We start from the raw sequence: 6092 nt of genomic DNA, 5'->3' as shown, positions 1-6092 counted from the left end.
GGGTAAGAGCCTTCAGTCCCTCCTTGTTCCCTCCAGTAATCCGGTTTTTGAGGCTGCTAGCATCCTGCCTGACCCCGCCCCTGCATCCCATTGCCAGGGGCTTAGGGTGGGCCTGCTGCGCCTTCAGCTGGCCGCTTCAGGTCCAGAACCCCAGCCCGATGAGTTCCCGTCCCCTGAACTCACACTCATAAAGGTCCCTCAGGCTCCCTCCAGGAGGAGACGTGGTGCCAAGCGTCGGCCGACCCGGTCATCCGACACCATGCCTCCTGTGCCCAGCCCAGAGCCGGCTCCCCTGTGCCCTTGGCCGGGGTCCGCTCCCTGTGCCCCCCAGCCCAGTCGCCCGACGCCCGCACCTGCAGCGGCTGCAGCCCAGTGCGCCCGGCGCCCGCGCCTGCAGCCGCGCCCGGCAGCGAGTCTCCGGCATGCGCCCGGCAGCCCAGCCTCTTCCTGTCTGTCCAGCCCCGCTTCTGCCTGAGCCGGATCCGCCTCCATTTGACTTTCCGGTCCCGCCTCTGCCCGAATCGGTTACGCCTCCCTCTGACTCTCCGGTCCCGCCTCTGCCCGAGCCGGTTCCGCCTCCCTCTGACTCTCCGGTCCCGCCTCTGCCCGAGCCGGCCCCGCTTCTGCCCAAGCCATTTTCTGTTCCTGTCTCTCCTGAGTGGTCTGTCCCTGTCCCCGTCTTTGTGCCAGTCACCATCCCCGTCACCGTGCCAGTCACCGTGCCCGTCTCTGTTCCCGTCTCTGTCTCTGTCTGTGTCTCTGTCCCAGTCACCATCCTAGTCACCATTCAAGTCACCGTCCCTGTTACTGTCCCAGTCACCATCCCAATCACTGTCCCTGTCTTTGTTCCTGTCCCTTCCCCTGCCCCTAAGTCTGTCGTGTCTGAGTCTGCCCCGTCTGAGTCTGCCTCCGGTCTCTCGGACCAGTCCCTCCGTCCAGGGCCCCTCCGCCCACCCTGGTTGGACTTTTCAGGGGACGCCAGGAGGCGTCCGTAGAGGGGGGGTACTGTCAGGCCCGGACTGTTGGGTTTGTGCCACCCTGGTGGCCATTTTGTGTATTGTCTTTGCCTGTTCCCCATGTGCTTTGTGTTACCTGTCTTTGTCTCTGCCCCATCTCCTTATTTGGTCTGTATTTCCTGTCTTGTTTGTTTTCCCTCCATTTCTGCCTCACCTGTTCCCTGTTATTGTCTCGTTGGTTTCGTCCAGTCCTCTGTCTCTCTGTTAATTGATCTGTGTATTTCTACCCTCCTGTTTCTCTGTTCCTTGTCGGATCGTCTCTCTGTTTGTCTAGTCAAAGTCCTGTATGTAAGTAGTAAGTCTTTAAATGTTAAGTTCGTGTTAATAATAAATTTTGTCCGTAATTCTGCCTAGTGGAGTCTTGCACTTGGGTCCTCCTGCACAACCCTGACAGATCTCGAGACCTTAGCCTCCCTTAGTGTTTCTCAAAAGCGCTACTGGCTCCTGTGCCGATGGTTGGGTGTTTAGTGTCCTCATGCTTTATTTGTATGTTTGACCTATCTGTGTGTTCACTGTGTGCTGTTTGTGTTTCACTAATTCACAGATTGGGTTAAATGCAGAGACCAAATTTCCCTCACGGGATCAAAAAAGTATATATACTATACTTATACACTTAGAAGAGGCTGCGGCATATCGTAGGCATGGTGGTCCTGACACCGTACCCATATTACCACCTGGCACTCTAGTCTTTTTCTAGTGGGCGGTGGTAGTATAGTGGTTAAGGAGCTGGGCTAGCGTGCAGTAGCCTGGAAGTTGTCGGTTCAATTCACGGCTTCCACTGTTGTACCTCTTTAGACGCAAAACAAACAAACTGAGTTTTCCCAAAAAAACGATCAGCCCGGAGATTTTAAAAACGTTTGCGGGGGGATAAAACCTCCGTTTGTGTCTAAATGACCGGGTCAAACGCAGAAAAACATCACAGATTGCATCGTTTTCGTTGTCATCTAAACAGGGCCTTAGTGCCTGACCAATGTTTTCCCTTGAGTTATTTGTTTTTTGTATTAGTTCAGGCTGTGAGAGGGCCATCCATGGTTTGTCTGTCTGTTTGTTGTAACTTATATCTGTGGTTTGTCTGTTTGTACCTTAAATTCTTTTGTTTGTTAATTTTACCTACTGCTACTTAACTACCCATGCTTATGACACCTAGTGGTGTACTGTGTTGCCTGTACTATTATAGATTATTTCCAAGATGAATTTCTCTTAAGGTAGACAATAGAATGACATGGCAGGTCAAGAAAGGATCAAGAAAAGCAAAGAGCAAGAAATCGTTTTCGACAGTGGTGTTTTTACACTTTTCAGAAAAGTATGGATATTGTTTTAGAACCAACAACCTTTCTACGTTATCTGCGGGTTTTGTGTGCAAAAAGTGGAATTAATTGTCAAAAAATTAGAAGAAAATGTGAATCACTTTTCGGACTAGATATAATCGCTTATTTTAAAACATACAGATAAAAACACTAAAGATGGATTGTGTATTTGAAGGGATTTGAAGACAAAAACAAATCTTGTTCCTTAGACTCTATATTAGCAAAATATGCAACAAAAAAAAACAATTTTTACATGAAAATCTAGCGGGACTATTTTCCAAACACAGCGTACTGTACTATCAAGTTAATTTCATGCATTAAGAAGATTGCTTAAGAGCTTGTTTGTTTGTGAACTATTAAAATTATTATTATAATTACTTATCACATTTTAAGGTGTTATGAATGTATGCATAACTGATTATAACAGTGACCTTCATAGAAAGTGTTACCGCATCGTTCATTATTGGCAAACAAGTCTGTTTTAGCCAACGGACCTTGAAATCTTAAAGTGATTTTAAATGCAAATAGAATAGTCCAAACATGTTACTCATTCTGATCACAATTAATTCTGATTAAAAACAATATACTCATATATTCTGAAGAGACTTTTATTATGTAGGAGTTGAATGGTCACAGTAATTAGGATATTAATCCAAATTAATGGTCAGAAGATTTCACAGGATTTACTCTGCAGCCTCCTTGCCCTGAGAAAGAGAAATTGAGGAATGAAATGAAATTAGGTATGAACATATGATGGCTTATAATACATTGAAATATGGCAAATTAGATTTACCTTTCCAGAATCACGGCTCTTTGCTCTCATCTTGTTGACCTGGGATTCAGCAATGTCAGCACGCTCCTCAGCCTCCTCCAGCTCATGCTGAACCTTCCTGAACTTAGACAGGTGGGAGTTGGATTGCTCCTCCTAATAATGAGAAATATTTTTGATTAGTACAGAGGCTTCTATTTTGAAGCAAACCAATCATTTTTGTGTCTATGAAGATTCATTTAGGGTCCAAGTGATAGCAGTTATTTTAAAAAGTTTACTTTGAAAACACTGGACAGAAAAAAACTAAGAGATACAAAATCTTTTATTCTTTTTAGTCCAGTGTTTTCAAATTAAACTATAATTTGTATTAATACGAAAGGTAAGGCATTTGACCATATAGGCAACACAAGAAACTACTTACAGCTTCCTCAGCCTGCCTCTTGTAGGATTTGACCTTCAGCTGCAGCTTGTCAACCAGGTCCTGCAGTCTGTTGACATTTTTCTTGTCCTCCTCAGTCTGAAAAGTTAAACAATCTGTCTAACATTGTCCTCCTCGAGATAAATGCTGTTCAATAGTGTTGAAAGAAACTTTGTACCTGGTAGGTGAGCTCCTTCACTCTCCTCTCGTATTTGCGGACTCCCTTGACAGCATCAACACCACGTCGTTGCTCATTCTCAACCTCACTTTCCAACTCACGAACCTTTACATGAGCAAGATTTTCATTTTATTATTTATTTATTCATTCATTTATTTATTTATTTATTTATTTATTATTTATTCAGAATATCTCACCCAAGTTTAATCACTCACCCTGGACTCCAGTTTCTGGAGTTGTTTCTTGCCACCCTTCATGGCCAGATTCTCAGCCTCATCCAGGCGGTGCTGCAGATCCTTCACAGTGATCTCCAGGTTCTTCTTCATCCTCTCCAGATGAGAACTGGTGTCCTGCTCCTTCTTCAGCTCCTCTGCCATCATGGCAGCCTGAATAATGGGAAATTGTGTTTTAGATCACAAAAGTTATGTACAGTATTTAGCTCATAATATGCAGTACTAAAGTTCAAAATAAAACATTGCTTACATCAGTGATGGCTTTTTTGGCCTTTTCCTCAGCATTTCTAGCCTCTTGGACGATGTCATCAACCTCACCTTGGATCTGAACCAAGTCAGCCTCAAGCTTCTTCTTGGTGCTAATCAGACTTGTGTTCTGACATTCAGAAATAATTTCAAATATGTTATATGGTGAAAAATATTTTAAAAGAACTGTGGGTACGATTGAAAATATTTTTTTTTTGGTTTGAAAAATATATCCCCACCTGAGAGTGCAGGAGGCCAACACGCTCACTGGCATCAACTAACTCCTGTTCAGCCACTTTGCGGCCTCTCTCTGTCTGCTCCAGAGCAACTCTGAGCTCCTCAATCTCAGCCACCATAAGGGTGTTCCTGCGCTCCACCATGGCAACCTGCTCCTTCCCATCTTCTTGTCCTCTGACAGCATCATCAAGGTGCAGTTGGGCATCCTAAAAAAACATGGAATGACAAAAGATGTGCCATACTACCAAGACAAAATTATAAAATATTGATTCATGGACATTCTTGAACGATTAACCAAATAGTAATTATGGTAAGATAGGTTCATTGGACTATTTTATTGCATAACTGACCTTGAGTTGACCCTGCACATTTCTCAGTTGTTTCTGGTACTCGGCAGCCTGGCGGTTAGCATGGCTCAACTGAATCTCCATCTCATTGAGGTCTCCCTCCATCTTCTTTTTGATTCTCAGGGCATCATTTCTGCTCCTGACCTCAGAGTCTAGAGTGCTCTGCATGGTGTCGGCTATCCTCTGGGCATTCCTCTTGATCTGCTCCATCTCCTCATCCTTCTCCATACAAGCTTCCTAATCAACCTCACCCTTGATCTGGTTGAGTTCAAGTTGGACACGAAGAATCTTGGACTCCTCATGTTCAAGAGTTCCCTAAACAAGAAAATCAAGAATTTTAAGACATAAAAAGCATCATAATTTCCGTTTCTGATTGTGTAGGAAAGCCCGTCTGATGTTTTACCTCAGCCTCTTCCAGGGCTGTTTGGATCTCGGTCTTCTCAGTCTCAACAGTCTTCTTGGCCTTCTCCAACTCATGGATGCTCTTTCCAGTCTCACCCAGCTGCTCAGTCAGGTCAGAGATCTCCTCTGCAAATATGCAGTTATATTACAGCAAACATTATCTGAAAGTTTCAAAATATTTTTTGAGTGGGATATGTATTGGGTTGTTTTTGACTCACGTTGCAAATTCTTGTTCTCCCTCTTCAGGGTCTCAAGGTGGTCAAGTGACTCTTCATAGGAGTTCTTCATCTTGAACAGCTCGGTGCTGAGAGAACGAGCCTCTTTCTGGGCACCCTCCAACTCTGCCTGACCCTCCTCGTACTTCTGCTTCCATTCTGCCAGGACCTTTTAGAAACAGATGTTGTTGTGAGGCTTATACTTATTAACCTACATTCCACATCTGAATGATGTTTTGGAGGAATTACCTTGTCAAAGTTTCTTTGCTTCTTGTCAAGGTTGGCAGCTAGACCATTGGCTCTCTCCACATCAATCATGAGGTCCCCAGCCCTCACCCTGGAGTCTCTGCTTGGTCTTATCTAGAGGAACATTTTGAGTTGGTTGTTTTCGATTTGCTCCTCAGCCCCTCCTGGAGCTGGGCAAGCTTTTCTGAAGGAAAAAGCATCAGATTTAAGACCGAAAATATTTTAGAGCGTTTTAGTTAACAAAAATATCAAAACTGTGTTTTTGCATCTTTAGCACATACTTGGACTCCTCAGTGCGCTGGATGGCATCAGTTTGATGCCTTGGTCCTCCACTGAGCAACCTGGCTGTTGGCCTTGGACATGCCCGTTGAGCTCAGCCTTTGCTTCCTCCTCCTCAAACTGCTCCCTTAGAAGGTCGCGATGGTGGCGAACTGACTGAACAGCATGAGCCAGGGCATTCTTGGCCTGTTTGTTAGTA

General features: G+C 44.8%; 1 pseudogene; it reads right to left on the bottom strand.

The window, feature by feature from the left end:
- Positions 1-2918: 2918 nt before the first annotated feature.
- LOC125304881 overlaps positions 2919-6092 on the bottom strand; it is a 3753-nt pseudogene continuing 579 nt past the window's right edge.

This window comes from Alosa alosa, chromosome 12 (assembly GCF_017589495.1).
Source record: "Alosa alosa isolate M-15738 ecotype Scorff River chromosome 12, AALO_Geno_1.1, whole genome shotgun sequence".
In the NCBI taxonomy this organism is placed as follows: Eukaryota; Metazoa; Chordata; class Actinopteri; order Clupeiformes; family Clupeidae; genus Alosa; species Alosa alosa.
The sequence above is the reverse complement of the archived record's forward strand: the minus strand, read 5'-3'. Positions and strand labels throughout refer to the sequence as shown.